General features: G+C 36.8%; 2 long non-coding RNA genes and 1 other non-coding gene across 3 annotated transcripts; all 3 read left to right on the top strand.

The window, feature by feature from the left end:
• The first annotated feature begins 6,312 nt into the window (after window positions 1-6,312).
• Window positions 6,313-7,103, top strand: LOC131971365 (uncharacterized). The gene is made up of 2 exons (XR_009394370.1): window positions 6,313-6,577; window positions 6,766-7,103. It is a non-coding gene; the product is annotated as an uncharacterized LOC131971365 (long non-coding RNA).
• A 2,391-nt stretch (window positions 7,104-9,494) lies between these two features.
• LOC131974205 (uncharacterized) lies at window positions 9,495-11,999 on the top strand. The gene is made up of 3 exons (XR_009394645.1): window positions 9,495-9,790; window positions 10,328-10,418; window positions 11,558-11,999. It is a non-coding gene; the product is annotated as an uncharacterized LOC131974205 (long non-coding RNA).
• A 4,250-nt stretch (window positions 12,000-16,249) lies between these two features.
• LOC131980047 (U2 spliceosomal RNA) lies at window positions 16,250-16,436 on the top strand. The gene has a single exon (XR_009395174.1). It is a non-coding gene; the product is annotated as a U2 spliceosomal RNA (small nuclear RNA).
• Window positions 16,437-16,854: the final 418 nt, after the last annotated feature.

Raw genomic sequence — 16,854 nt, 5'->3', positions numbered from 1 at the left:
TTTATTGTATAATTGACTGATTTTGGGCGGGAGGGCGGGGGATTGTCCTTAAATGTTATTTTTTCTAATCTTTTTCTATACATTTTATTGTTATACATTAGAAACTGTGTTACATTCCATAAGTTTCCATGTTGTGCACACTATCAGATAATAATAATCATTAAGAATCCATGTGTTTCATTTACCTACAATCCATAAACTCAGAAGTCTGCTGTTACCCAATATAAAGGAAGCACAGGAAGAAGTGTGCTACAATACAGTGTGGGTTTGACAGGAAAAAAAATCTGAGCAACGGGTTTCTCACTTAATCCAAAGATGGAGCTACATTCATCATCAATATTGTATCCATCACTCACGGTGTAATCACATTAGTCTGTAACGAATAATTACTGGCTACAACAATGTGGAAACAGTTGAAACATCAGAGAACAGTGCAGATCACATTACCACCAGCTAAAGCACAGGATCAATGTAATAATAATATTATATAATAATTCTAGGAAGTCATTTAGCATTCAAACTCCCAGTTAACCCATGAAAGGGTCAGTGTTGCTGCACTCAACTCATTAATTCACCTTCACAACAAATCAAGAGTAGCCGCCTTCAGATATTTACGACTCTGTTTTCAATCTGAACGTCCCAGACTTGTAATGGTGGGACCAAGTGATCCCGGCTCTGTACCGCCTTCGGAGGTAGTAACAGAAGCGTTACAGTGGTGGGACTGTTCGAGGCAATGTGAACCTGCAGAGCCATCAAGGCGGAAAATACATGACATACATTATTTTTGTGACCATCACTTAGGACAGGAAGTCGACCGTTTCATCAGAAACGCCTCTCAAGTCTGACAGTAATCGAATCATGTTCAGTAAAATGCAGAACAACTTTGTTGCGTCTGTAGAATCTCTACAGCGAGAAGAAGCACGAGGGGCCGTTCTTCTGCCATCATTGTTTTGGATGCACTCCCATTCACTTATTGTACATGTACAGCTGCTGCTCTGTTACACGCCACATCCATGTCCTCACACTTAGTTCCACAATGCCAAATTGCAATGTGAATTCACAGACTGGGGACGCCAACATTATGCAGAGCTCGCTGCGGCACTTTTGCAGAAATGCAGTATGAAAAGGGCTTGAGTGAAGGCAGTTGCATTAGACAGCTAACAAGCCTCTGCTGTCTGCTGCAAGCCAAGTGAAAAAGTAAGCTAACTTTCTGAAAAATAATGTGTACACATTGTCGACAAAAAGCACATCAATTCCTGTCACTGGCATGTCTGTTTTCAAAGAGTTCTCTTGACCTTTGACCTCAATATATCTTAATGAAAATGGGTTCTATGGATTTCCTCGAGTCTCTTTTACAGACATGCACATTTTATTCTAATCCCATTCAGTTTTTCTCATGCAGTACAAATATGTTATTTTTGTCTACTCTATTTGAATATTTCTGCATACTGGGGTCCCTTAACAGTCTGATTGGGCGTCACTGGAAAGCTGAGATTCTTGTCGATTCAATGAGCCCAATTTTATTCATGTGTGTTTATTTTAGTTCCCACAGTAGCCATTTCATTGCAGTGAGACCATTTTTTTTTTTACCTAAAGTCGCTGTAAAATGACCTGCTGTGACCTCTAGGATTATTACAGTCTCGAGAAACTTTGTAACCACAAACAAGAGACCTACAGATTTCAAAGGATGTGAAACATGTCTAGGTATATTGACAATAAGGAGATTTCCATGTCTGTTTATAAAACCAAAGTGTTCACAATTCATACACAAAAAAATAATTTCTCCAGAAATCCTCTTTTAAAAAAAACATTTCACAGCATGTATGCTGTGACGCAATGTCTTGGTGTCTTAATGTGGTTGTTTGTAGGGATTTTTGACAATTGTTACCAAAATGACTGTTATTTGCATATACACAAGAACATTAAGTCAGCATCATATTTTAATACATACACACAGGAGTACCAGTGTGCATGTGTGCATTACCTGACAATGCAGGTCCATTTCTGTTTGGCTCCAAAATGTGTATTAACAAAATTTCACAATACTTTCAGATTGTTTTTCCTCACTTGTCCACTTGCTGTGATTGCTGAATGGTCCCTCTTCAGCCACATAGATATCCATCAGTTGATCCATGATATTCAGCTGAATCACCTGCAGTTTGGTCCCAAAAGGCCTGAGCGAGGGCCTCTGGAATAATTGTTATGAATGGTTCGCTGAACCCTTCCAGAATTAAGCAGTTGGACATAAAGTAAACAAAAGGGTAAATGTACTGGCTTTTAGTTAATAATTCAACAATACAGAGATAATTGATGGGGTGTTATGATAGCTTGCATGTTTACTACCCCTATTTACTTCCCTGTTATTAAACTCATGTAGCCAAATGACCTCTACAGTATCATGATATAAATGTTAAATCACAGTGGGACTGGTCAGAGCAGAACAGAGTACTTCTGATTGTTTTCAGTTGAAGTGAGAAAACATGTCTGAGGATATCTACGCCAAGCCAGACCTCACCAAAAAAGTTAGATTTCAGGCAGGTGAGAAGGAGGATGGAAACAACTGTAATTACATCGACAGTGTGAGGATTTATGACAACTGCTGGGCAGAAGAGAGCACGCCACAGGACAAATCAGAGGACAAGTCGGAGGACAAATCAGAGGGCAACACTACTGAGGACCAGCAGCAAAGTATCTACCTCTCTTTCTACATCTGTGTGTCTCATATGTCCTATAAACATCAAATATTGTTTAACCTTAAGACTAGACAGATGAGTTACCAACTGGACATGAAAAATGTTTATTATCCTATAAGATAGCTTAACCCTTTATTGGGCGAAGAACTATATTTGGTAACTTCAGTGGATATCAGAATGAGGTCCCCATGTCTCTCTGTTTGGTCGTAGAACCACATGGATTTCTTCCAGCTAATCAGCAAAGATCAGACTACGTCACAGACAGTGACACCATGACATCTGACCAATCAGTATGATAATATTATAATAATATTAACTTTATTGACCTTGACCTCCAATGTAAAAATGAAAAACTTAGAAAAAAAATCTGCAAGAAACAGTCGTACAAACAGAGTTATTCTTCAGTGACTTGTACCAGGAGATTTAAGAGATTTAAAGTGACAAATCTGCGTGAAAAAAGTTGCAGATTTACGAGAAAAAAGTGGACTTTTTTCAACTTTTTTCTCGCAGATTCACCACTTTAAAACTCATAAATCTGCACTTTTTTTTCTTGTAGATTTGCCACTTTAATCTCGCAAACTTTTTTCTCAAAATGTTACCCCCCTCCCCCGGGTCCGTATGTTTTGTTTTTTACACATTCTGGCAGTATGTAACATCCTTCAATATTCTCTAGGGTTGAAATTTGGAATTTGCAAGTATTTTAATGAGTGCCCTATTAAGGGTTAAAACAACTTTCAATGAAGCAGACCAGCATATCTCCTTATTAAATGTAAACTCTTCCCAAGTCTCCTAGAAGCCTCTCAAATTTAATCCTTTTTAATCCCATTTCCTATCATTAAGGGTGCTAAGATAGGAGATCTTGGAGGAGCAGTGGGATGCCATTTTGAGTCAGGTTCACTCCTCATCTATTTGTGCTAGACATGATCTGACCCACCGCAAAATTCAACATCCTATCCATTTCACTCGAGTAAGGCTTTCCGAAATCTATAATGATGTCGATCCCATGTCCATAAGATGTCATAAGATTCCAGCTACCCATGTCCATATGTTTTGGTATTGCCCTTCACTACTTAATTTTTGGACACTGATATTCAATTCTATTTCTGTTTGTACAAAGGTTAAATTTGATCCAACAGCATGTACCGCTTTGTTTGGGGGTTTACCTCCTACTTTGCAGCTTCCTAAATATAAAGCTGACTTTGTAGCTTTTGTCTCCTTATTGGCTAGACGTTTGATTTTATTGAGGTGGAAGTCTCTGCATGCGCCACCTTCTCACTCCTCTTGGATCAAGGACATCCTTCAGTTTATGAAGTTGGAGAAAGTTAGGTGCTCGATACATGGTTTAATAAAACTTGGGGTCCATTTTTTGCACATGTTGAGGGACTGACTTTTACGGCTATTCCAGAGTAGCCACCCTGATTGTCTACTAATTGTGAGTTTTTCTTTTGTTAATTTGTAGCATGCTGGGAATGTTTTTTATTTATCTCTGTTTAAGTGGACATATTGGACTTTTATTTAGCAGTGGGTGACCAATTTGTGTTTTTTTTTTAATTATTAGTTGTTCCTTATCTGATTTCAATTTATCTTATTTTTTATTTGTACTTGACACTTGACACAGTTTTGACTCTCGAAATGTCACCTCTTGACTTTGTTATGTCACTGAAAAATCAATAAACAAAAATATAAAAATGCTAACTCTGAAGTCACTAATTCTTTGAAAAACTCTGATTTGTGCCTGTAGTCGCTTCAGTCAATGTGAGTCCAGGAAAGAGGACTTGTCTGGGAGCTGCTGCAGTGTTTCTGGGGCTGCTGTGTCTTCTCCTCCTGGTGGCCGTCATTGCCCTGGTGGTCATATGTGAGTTTTATGAATTAATCTATTCTGACCGATGATATAAGTGACTTTTGAGCCTTTCACATATTTGAATCGTGTTTTTCAGTAATTCCAGAGAGAAATCGACTGTGGGCAAACAATGTTAAACTGACCAACGAGAGAAACAAAATAAAAAGTCTCAATCGTAACCTGAAGAGCCAGTTACAGAACCAGACAGACTATTTGAATGCAACGGTCAGCGAACTCAACAAAACGATAGATGAACTACAAAAACGGATCGGTGAGTGAAAATATGAATCATAATTTAAATTAAAGTAATAGAGTATCATATTGGAAATTACACTTATTTACTTTCTTGACAATAACTTGGTGAGTGGATCGATATCACTCTCACATATGTGCAGTAAAAAAAAGGCCTGCTGTTTTGTTACCGTTCTCTTTTATTAGATTTAGGCACCGAAAAATGCCAAAATGTAGTTAACAGGATAATGTTAATAACAGAAGTGGCATAGTTATGTAGGTGAAAGTCCCAGGTTTCTTTGACCTATCCATCTCTCAAATCAATCAAAGTGATTTTTTTGTGCTTTATACTCTATTTACTCTGCTGGTAGAAGTTACTGCTAAACAACAGACCTTAATAAAGCTGCCCATTCAATGGGCTGATGACGACCTACTGGCCTACCAGCAGGTGAAGCAATCCCCTACTCACATGTAGTTAAGTTATAGTTAATTGATAATAGGTGCTTATTCAACAAAAGGACAGATGGCTAACTTACAGTACAGCATGTAAAAGCCAAGAGTGGTACATCAGGGACTGCTCATTCTAGTCTGACAATCCATTGGTGCAACGTATAGATATATGATAAATCATCAAAAATACACACTGGAGTCCTGCGAACACCAACATGCTTCTCAAGTTATAATTGTGAGACAACACTGTGATGGAGGAATGGTTAGGTTTAGGCACACCAATATTTCTGCCTGATGCTCTGTATTGTGTTTTGACTTCCTGTCACAGTGTTGAATACAGTATTGTAATGAAAAGCACGTCTTTCTGTGCTGTTAAACAGAGACAACGTGGTGTCCAGACTATTGGACAACGTTTGGCAAGAGTTGTTATTCGATGTTCACCTCAAAGAAAGACTGGCCTAACAGCAAAAGTACCTGTGAAACTCTTAGTGCACACCTGGTGATCATATCGAGTCTAGAGGAACAGGTGAGTGGACTGAATGTTTCTTTCTCTTGAACCTGAGGACTTTCAATTTATCCCTGTAAACATAATCTTCTTTTTAAAACTGTTGTTTTGTCCATGTTATTTATGTTTTCTGATGTTAAAGATTTGCTTCAGAAATACATGTAAACACAGGAGAAAAACATGTTTTCAATAACTGAACAGAAAAACATTTTCAGTTCCTGTGATTTTGAATGAGGAAGAAATAAAATAGCATTTGGCCTTTTAAAAAAGATGGAAGTGTAAATAAAGGTTGGTGTAGCAAAGCAGGTTCAGTCTTCCTGAAATGTTCAAAGAAGAGGAAGAAGTCTACAATGACTTCTACAGAACTGCAGAAGTTCTTACAAAATATGAACAATGTGAGAGGGAGATATAAATAAAAGGACGGAAGTGAAATGATTCATTAACCTGTGAATATTGTGACTCTTTTACCTGCATCATCACAGCAGGCCAGCAGACGTTTTGACTCGTCACAGTAGGAAAAGCACAGCTGTCTCTAATTACATTAACGATGACTTTGTTCTTTTCCAGTGGCAGACTCAGTAAGTCACAACAGTTTGAACGACACCAAAAGCTTGAAACTGAAGCAGCTAAATGGAATTCAGCCATAATCTTTACATTGTTTAAACCTTTAAAACTTTTCCTACTGAGATGAGGCATCTTCAGGTTTACATTTCTCTAAAAGACAGTAAATTAGAAAAAAATAATTCTAATCTTTGAAATCTAGGAATTCATCAGCTCAGTTAACCAGCGTGTCTGGATTGGTCTGACTAAGAGAAAAAACAACTGGAAATGGGTAGATGGAACAGCAGCTTCCACAACGTAAGACATTTTCCATTTCCTTATTTATTGACCGCCACTGTGTTACATTCATAATGTTTCATGTCACCATTACATGTAATGTTCTGTTAAAATCATAATTATGCTGGGACCTAATAATACCATGCTCCTACATAAAGTGACATCAGTATTCATTTCTAATAATAATTACAGTTTTTGTTCATCTATAGGTACTGGGGAAGACGCCAGCCTGATAATAGCGGAAATGAAGAAGACTGTGTTGAGATTACAGATCGGTCTCCTGCAACGGAAAACTGGAATGATTTGAAATGCAGTAAAAAATTAAACTTTATCTGTGAAATAATGTTTAACTAAAATCAAAGTATTATTGTATACTTTTGGACTAAGGCCTCATCTGTTTTGCTCTCACACATGTAAAATATCAATAACGTTCTTCCACCTCTAAATAAGTGCATCTCTCTGCTGTATGTTCATGTTTAAAGAAACACCTGATGTCAATTACTTGTTGTGATTGTGATGTAATAAAAATACCAAATTAATTGTAAAACTTTGGTATATGAAAATGTGTTCTCACATGTTAACCTTAATTTAAAAAAGAGTGTTTGAACGGCTGATTATCAAAAATTACTATTCAGGACACAGGGGCCTTCAAAGTTGACACATACTGGAAGACTCAGTATTCATTGAAAATAAACACACCAGTGCGGTTTACTAAGCTCACAAACAAGGTGATCCTCAATTTTAGACCTAAAGATAAATAAATGTGAAAATTATGAGGGTTTTTTTTTAAATCTCGTCAAAAAGAAATGACAGCAAAAACTTCACATCAACATCTTCAGAAAACCATTGACTCAAGTAATTTAATTGAAATATTTAGCTTGTCAACAACAACCCTAATTCCAGATAAAGTTGTTAGGACGCTGTGTAAAGCCTAAATAAAAACATAATTCAGAGTTTATATTTACAGACACACATAAGTTCATCAGTTTGAACATTAACCTGTTAAAACCCCTTCTTCCTGGGTTTGGGTGTAGGGATCAGACAAAAAATGGTTTTGATAGAAGAACTGTAAGGCTAATATAGATGTATGGGATTTAATTTGAAATGTTTCACTTTATTCAGATGTGTTTGTTTAGCATGTGGTTAAAACACAATCAAAGCTAGATAAAAAAACATTTAAATGAAAGTTTTTTGGTCTACCCTCATTTTGTGTTTGTAAAGTTTTGATTTGAATATAGCAAAGGACTAGCAAATTTAAGCCAATGTCCTAACTTTTTTTGCAATAAGGGTTTAATTACAAGTGCATGTTGATATATTTTATCAAGTTAGGTTTTCAGAAAAAAAAAATAGCAGGGAGATATTAGCTCACTTAATCTTAAGATAGACCTTTATTTATCATCAGTGCTGCATCCATCACTAAACATTGATCATTATCTCTTTATGGACAACAAAGGCCAGTGATGATCAGGGGAAGTAACCAAGCGGCAATAACTTTATAACTTCCAGGTTTTTTTTTTTTTGCTCTTCCTCTTTTATACGACACCATTAGTTTGGATGTCCAGCCTCCTTCAGAAAACACTGAGCTATTTTATCAAGATTTAAAACAAACTTTACAATACTGTGAGGAATTGTTAAATTATAAAAGATATAAGATGTCGGAGCACTTGTACGATGAGCCTGGCTCAGTCAACAAGGCTTACTTTGAGCAAGAGGACAAGGACGGTAAACTGAACATCTATGTCAGCGCTGAGAGCCTGAAAGTGTACGACAACCCCTGGGTGGAGGGCTCGACGCCAAACACAACAAGACCTGCAGAGCCTCAGCGCCCAGGTATGTTAACGATCAGTATGAGCAAGAAACACAGCAGACTTTGACTTTCTTCGCTTTTTTAATTATCTGTTTGAATTTCAATTTATGTTTAGTTTTCTGTGTGGTGCAGCGATGTGATTTTGCTGAGTCTGAACCAAGGTTATAATAGTTTTGGATTTTTCATTAGTTTTAGTTTTAATTTCGTTGTGAATTTTTGTCTTCAAATTCAGTTAGTTTTAGTTAGTTTTTACAGTGAGTTTTCTAGTTTTAGTTTAGTTTTTAGTTTTTGAAAATGCTTAGTTTTAGTTTAGTTTTTATTAGTTTTAGTGTTAGTTTTAGTTTTTTTGTAATGGGCTATGTTTTGGATGCCAGATTCAAAGAGGTCATAATACATTTTGCCTTTATTTGCTTTGGTTTATCATCTCAGCCCCAATAAGGTTATTAACTCTTACAGTTCCAGGTGTTTTGAATTTTGGTTTTGAGTGTAGACATCCCAGTCTCAGTAAACATATTCACCATGTGTTGTATGTTCAAATAGAAATACTGAATTATGAATGAAAAAAGTTGACAAAAACGAAAACTAAGGACATTTTCACTGTAATTTTAGTTAGTTTTAGTTAGTTTTGTATCCATACAATAGAGTTTAAGTTAGTTATCGCTTTTTTAAAAACTCTAGTTTTTATTTTTATTTCAGTTAACGAAAATGTTTTTTCAATTCTAGTTTTCTTTATTTCGTTAGTTTTAGTTAACTATAATAACCTTGTTTAAATTTAATTTTCTTGTGTTTTTATGAATTGCATATCATATAATATTAAGCTAATAGTAATAGATGGCAGTATCCTTAGAATTCTGAGCCTGATGTTTGTTTGTTTATTTATTTATCTATCTATCTATCTATCTATCTATCTATCTATCTATCTATCTATCTATCTATCTATCTATCTATCTATCTATCTATCTATCTATCTATCTATCTATCTATCTATCTATCTATCTATCTATCTATCTATCTATCTATCTATCTATTTGTATCAGTCATCCTTGAAAACTCAGGAAAGATGAATCATGTCAGATGTGATTCAGTGTTTCTGGGTTTGGTGTGTCTTTTCCTCGTGGCTGGGATCATTTACCTCGGGGTCCAAAGTGAGTTGTTTTTTTATTGTACTAAATCTGTTTGGTGTTGCTCAGCAACAGTAAAGAAATGTGCATGTTGTTGATTATATGATGATTGTCATGATATGTAACATGTGAATATTCATCTTGCTGATTTTTTGTCCCCCTTTGCTAAAACAGCGAATGAATGGAGAGGAGAGAAAACAAAGTTATTAGCGGAAATGTCCATTCTCAAGGAACGAAGGGACGAGTTAGAAGCCAAAAACACTGAACTCAAAGATGACAGAGATGACTGGCAGAAAAGGTTTTGTCGTAAGTAAAGATATCACCACTTTTATTTGAGCAGCTTTGTTAACATAACATATTTTATTTGTGTTTATTGTAAGTAAAAATGCAACACATCCATCACAATGTAGTCATGTTGTTGCTTTTAACCTATTTTCTACATGTATGTCATTTAAGAAAACTCACTAGTGAATTGAGATAATATGACAGCTATGTATCAGAGCTGCCATTGAAATGTGTTGGCCCTGAGACGGAAAGCACAACAACAACAAAACAAATCATAATCCACACCGAACAAAACACTGCAGACAGCCTGGGTTCCTGAAAATGCTTAGGCTACATTTCTTGCAGACAAAAACCTTGCAAATCAGCATCTCTGTAGTTTGCAGAAATGCCCATGTTTCTGGCTGGCGACTGGTAAGAAACATTAAAAGTTAAGCGTTTTGGATATTAAATCTCGGTTGGGAAATATGAGTCAAAGCAACAGTAAAATACTTGAGAGATTTGAAAAATGCTGCCTTGTGTGTTTGGGTTGATTCAGATGTCTCTTCGTTTGAAACATAGGAGTGAGGCCGAATAATAGGAATTGTCCGAAGCCTGATGGTCCCTGATGAAGAAAGTAACAAGTGGATGTGACGTGGCTGACCACAGAGAAGTATGAGTTCAAACTATTAATGGACATATTAGAATGTTGTTGTTATTTACTGGGTTAGGGTTAGGGTTAACACATTTCAAAAGGTCTTAAGTTGACCTAAAGACTTTAAAAGTCCTCTGTCACTGTGAATATAACAGTGATTCAAATGTCTGCTGTTGTTTGGTTTCTCTATCAGGTGTACAGGAGGTAACGTCTTAATGTTTGTGCATCAGCAGGACTCAATATGTACATTTTAGTCAAGGTGTTTTTGTGCTATTGAACAGGAAAATTACAATTTAAAAAACAACAGAGGACTGGATTAATGGCCTCACAACTGTAAAATACACCCCCATTCCATAGAACTTGGGACACTGTGGAAAAACAGAAATGGAAACAGATGTATCAAATTTGTAGTTTATATTCACAAAAAAATTTTCTTTTGTTTGAATATTAAGTATGTTGTTTTTGTGCTGTATACAGTTGAATGTAGGTCAACACGTTTTGAAATCTTTGCATTCTGTTTTTATTTACGTTTTTCAGTGTACTCAAAAGAAAAAAAAATAGGCACTCCGTTTGATTGACAAAAGTTAAAAACCCTTTATTTTACATGGGTTACATTTAAAACACCAACACGTGTCGGCTTGCGCCATATGGAGACAATAGACAAAAACACATGCAATTACAGGGGGAATCAGTTCAGCTGTGGCTCCTCAGGTCTATGCAGTGGTCCTCCAGGCCTACAGGAGGCCCTGGCAGAGGCACCAAGATTTTCTGCTTCCTGAACAATCAGACAAAACCACTTGACTATTATTAAGATAAAAAGTGTAGCAGTATAACATAAGTCATGGGTGACAAAATGGAAACCCTACAAAAAATAATCCAACTCAATATATAGAGAAAATCTCCCCTCCCCAAAACAAAACATAACAATAAACCAAAAACTGGCCTAAAAAGTGATCCCAATTTTTTTTGGAATCAGGGTTGTTAATGGATTTTATTTTTAGAGGTTAGAGGAGTTTTAAAAAACTCATATGTGGCCTTCTTCAAGAAAACAGCTTTCACATTGTGTGTGTGTGTGTGTGTGTACTATTATTATTATTATTTTTTAATTTGTTGTCATATTATGCATGTGTAATTAGCAGTTTTTTCTGTCTCTACAGGTAGCAGCGTGTTACATATTTTACATCAACCAAATGAAGACTTTTTGTGTCAGAAGAATATACTGAAACAACAGCTTCCACACTATGTTACTGCTCTGATTACTTATGTTGCATTAGCTCATTGGTCTTTCAAATAAATGTTTACATAATATTGTTACAAAGGAGAGTTGGTTACTACCTGATCGCCTGAATCTCACACTGCAGCTTTAACTACAGCTTTGCTTTATCAAATATCATTACTATTAAGTTCAGTGGCTATGTACTGTTTGTTCTGATTCATGATGTACAGTTACACCGCACAGAGGTCACAGTGAGCTTGTCGGCCTGTCTGGGTTTGTTTCTGTTGTGTATTTTGCAGAAACTGTAAGTTTAGCATGAAAATGATGTTGAATAATAACCAAACTTTGGTCCCATGTTCTTTACAATAATACTTTAATAAATGTTTCTCTTTATCATTCAAAACATTATGTGATCAATCATTTTCTTTCAAATTATAAACCAGTATATTTACGTTTAACTGTTCTGTTTCAAGTTTTTTGTGCCCAAGGCACACCAAAGTGCAAGCCAAAATCTAAAGGCACACCATCAGGGCTTTCCACTTGGACATGGAATAGTGGGGAAGAGTTACCAGCCAGGGAGGTCCAGGAGATATGCAGACCCTGGACTTTCACCCATGGATTTGTGTCCCATGTGAAAAAAAAATGTGAATGATGTGGTTTAAACATCACTGAACTTCTGTGCCTCACGGTTTTATGCAACTATGTCACTTGCAGTAGTCACGTCGTCCTCGTAACTACTTCACTTTTAGCATTTACATACATTTATTTACTGTTTAAACTGTCTTTTATAATGCCTTACTAGGAAATATTTTGACCTAAACCTAGATCAGTGGTTTTGTAGCCTAAATTCAACTGCAGCCTTTTTTTTCAACCGCAAACCGTAAAATGTCAAATGACACATTATTTTCAGAGTGCTCCGAGAACTGTGTTATGGGTTATTTTAACCAAAGGCTGTACGGGTCATTATGGGTTATTTCAGCAGGTGCAAGTGATGTCGACTGCAGTCAGAGGCACAAGACATGTGCTTTAACCAGCTAAGCCACAGTGCTTCCATCTAACTCTTTTTGTGCCTAAAGCTAAACAACCTGTAACCCCTTGACAACATTAACAACATGTGTAAAATATCAATTATTACATTTAGGTATGAGGACATGATGATCTCTATATCAATAATGTTATGATGGTATTTGAGGTCAAACAGTTAAAAAAGTTCATGCACTCAGCACCCAAAGTGTGTGCGGAAAGACTAAAGCAACAAGTGGTGGCAACACCTGACAGAAACCTGTTAAAATGTTAAATAATATCTAATGGTGATTATTCTATTTCAATGTAATCGGTGAAAGAAATGGTTGAAGCCCTGTGTTTTGAAAGTGTTTAAAGACTCATGGCCACTGAGATACAACTCTGAGTCCTGCCACCTCCAGAAGTACTCGGACGACACTGCTTTTGTGGCATGTATCAGGAATGGACAGGAATCTGAATATAGGGATCTGATAAAGTCACAAGAACAACCTCCTACTGAACACCTCAAAGACCAAGGAAGTGATCATAGATTTCCGCAGGTTCAAGCTCTCTCTTCAGCTAGTGAATACCTGTGGGGTGGACATCTAGGTGGTGCCAAGTTATAAGTAGGTGTATACCTGGGTAATAAGTTGCACCTGTCCCTAAACACAGATGCTCTCTACAAAAAAAGGGGCAGAGCCGCCTCTTTTTCTTAAGGAAGCTCAGATCTCTGGACATCTGTAGTAAGATGCTGCAGATGTTTTATCAGTCTGTGGTGGTAGTGTGTTGTTTTATGCTGCAGTCTGCTGGGGAGGCAGCATCAGACACAGAAATGCAAGGCAGTTGAACAGACTGGTCAAAAGAGCTTTGTTAGCTACTCACCTGTAAAGTTTCATGACTGCATCCCACATGGTTGTGACACTATCGTGGTCACAAAACCCAACCGCAGACAGACAAAAATATAAACACCTGGCCTACTGTGGCCTTTCCTGCTAAAGGGGCCTCCATGGCCACATTTGCCTTGATGACTCACGCAGACGCACACAAGGTGAAACAATACAACCTCACGCCGTGGTAGCTGGCAGTATAATTATTGTAAGCTAAATGAGGTTTCTTTTTCAAGATATAATACAAATTTGCCTGTTTTAAAATCTCCCTGTTGTAATAGTCTACAGTGTAGTTTATACATAGGTACATTGATGCATGAACATCTATTACACTGTATATTTTTTAAACATTTGGATATATTTTTTAAGTGAAACATAGATTGATTTATCTGACTGTCAGCACACGTTCATTACATTTTAGCATTTTACATTCTCCACAAAGACGGAATATTGATATCTTTGTTTTGTTTGTGCCAGACATCAAAGTATAACAATGGAAACATATCGTCACACTGTTAAAATAATCGCCTAAGTCATTTTTTGTCAAAATTGTTGTTGTTTTTTGCCTAAATCATCTCCTCACGACGCCGGCCACCTATGGTAAAATCGCCTACATCCTCAGTTGATCAGATCATGTGATTTTACCCCTTATAGATAATGGCCTATGTCAAGTGTGTGACTTAAGCGGATGTATTATGCCTAAGTCAAAATAAAATGTGACTTAGGCAATTTTTTGAACATGCCTTTGTGACTTAAGCAAGATATGGTAACACTTTATTTTAAAGGTGTCTACAGAAGAGTGACATGAGCATGTCATAAACATGACATGGGATGAACATAAGTCACAAAGGCATGTTCAAATAATTCCCTATAGTGGGGCGGATTAGCTCAATATTTTACAACAATCGTTCACTTTGTGATAAAAGCATGAAATTTGGTAGATGTGTTGGTGAATATGTTTCAAACAAATCTGGATATTGGGCCACCTCAAAAGCGCCCCCTAGTGGCCGTGGCAGGCATTTGTTATACGAATAAATCAATGATGAATAAAAACTGCCCTTTTAATAATACCAACTGGTGATGAATTGTATATTGTTGGAAAGCCTGATTAGTCACCTTTACAACGAGGTACAGCTTGTAAGGATCGTGCATTCATGGAATGAGCAACGGGGCTAAACGTGTGGGTAGCACCCCCCAAAAATGTGCATCCCCTGTGTAGTGGGGCAGATTAGCTGAACAATCGTTCATTTTGTGATAAAAGCATCAAATTTGGTACACTCATTGCTGAATACATGTTTAATGAATCTGGATATTGGGCCATCGCAAAAAAAATTCTGATGGCTGTGGCGGCCATTTTTAAAAATGGCAATTTAAAAGTGGCCATTTTTAAAAATGGCCGCCGTAGGTTACTGGCGAGGAATGCTTTGCCTACCCTACAGCTGCTGTTTCATGTTTTCAGCACCACAAATATAAGTTAGAGACATGTTAAAGTGACAAAAGCTTTATTACAGTCTAATAGAAAAGAACATTAACTTTGTATAACATTTTATTAGGTCTTGATATTCCCATTCACAGGCTACGGCCTCCTCTTTGGCTTGTATTCTTCTGTTGCTCCTTAAAAAGAAAAAATAATTTTCAATATTGTATGACCTGCAACAATAAAAACAAAACACATTTAGACAGAGAAAAAAATCCTACATTTTAAAAATTCTACTAGGGTTACTTGTAGCAGGTTACTCTTTCTGGCAAAATCCTTGTACTGAGGTGTGTGACTTAGTCAGGCGGCTTAGCCAAATAAAGGGGACACGCCGGACAAGAGCACCACATTTTTTCCACATACTCTCTATCATTATAGGTTTAAATTTTTAGTAGGAGCCACTTCATCAAGATTGCGGTGATGGCAGCCATATAAAGTCTATGAGAAATGCTATATCTTCCAAGCCACTTAGAAGGTCAATCTTGGTGTCAAAATATACATTTTCTGGGTCAAAGAATCATTTAAAGCTATTGAGAATATCACTAGATGATTATTTGATCAAATAGATATGTTCATTTTCACTCAGACTGGGCAACTCGCTTCAAGTGCTGCAGCAGGGAATCCTGAGTTGAAAATGTTTGGAATCAATGTTCACGGGAGAGTGAGGATTAGCTGCCATGTACACTGCTCAAAAAAATCAAGGGTATGCTTTCATCTCATGTCAGATCTTGATCAACAAATTATTTACAGTGAGTCATCCAGTGATATTCTCAATAGCTTTAAATGATTCTTTGACCCAGAAAATGTAGATTTTGACACCAAGATTGACCTTCTAAGTGGCTTGGAAGATATATTGGTTCTCATAGACTTTATATGGCTACCATCTCCGATCAGCAATCTTGATGAAGTGGCTCTTACCAAAAGTTGAAACCTTTGGTGATAGAGAGCATGTGGAAACATTTTGGTGCTTTTGTCCAGCGTGTCCCCTTTCTTCTCAAATCTGGTCCTAAGCCGCCTGACTAACTGTGATGGAGTTATAAAATACATTTAAAAAAAGAAAAAAAGAACCACATGGGCAAAGGAGACATATGACATAAGCTGTGTCCCAATGTCAAGGATCCTTCCTTGGTAGGATCCTTCCTTCAGAGTCGGGTCCTCCGAAGGCAAGGCAAGAGTCCTTCCTTTGACTGGTGTAATGCACAAATGGGACAGCCTTCGGAGTGTGCAGCTGTGCGTCATTGCGTAATTGGACGTCCTGCTTAACTTCAGCGCCGCTCTCGGCCCTTTGGCTAAGATCAAGTGTAGTATCTGTTCTTATCAGTTTAATAAAAAATAAATAAATAAATTCAGCGCCGCAATTTCGAAATCAGTTCACGACATGAATGTGTCTCTGGCATCAGCACTCTGACACATATTTGTGAAAATGGAAGAAGATGCTTTAAGGTTGAATCTCCATGATTTATCAAGTAAAAACCATAAAGTGGATTAAACCTGAATATTTAACTGATCCTGGCTGAATTCGGCCGCTACTTAGTGCCATGAATGCAGCGGCGCATAATTCATCATGGAAATATGTTCTGTTATTTTTTATTTTTTATTTTACAGTAGCCTACAGTACAATAGGCCTAGCAGTTATTTATAAATAACAATAATGGATAATAGCGGACTTTCTGTCCCTGTAAAAACAATAAAGAAATGTATAACTTTCTGAATGGCACAGTTGCACATAGTACATCATCATCGGACACATATAAATTAATAAACAATAACTTTAGCGACTGAGACGGCATTAATTAACTTAACCGGCAATGTATCAAGATGACGTTTATTATCTTTAAGCTTAATATTCTGGCATATGCTTATTCATATGTT

The sequence above is a fragment of the Centropristis striata genome, chromosome 1, assembly GCF_030273125.1.
Source record: "Centropristis striata isolate RG_2023a ecotype Rhode Island chromosome 1, C.striata_1.0, whole genome shotgun sequence".
In the NCBI taxonomy this organism is placed as follows: Eukaryota; Metazoa; Chordata; class Actinopteri; order Perciformes; family Serranidae; genus Centropristis; species Centropristis striata.
This window is presented reverse-complemented; position numbering and strand designations above follow the sequence as displayed.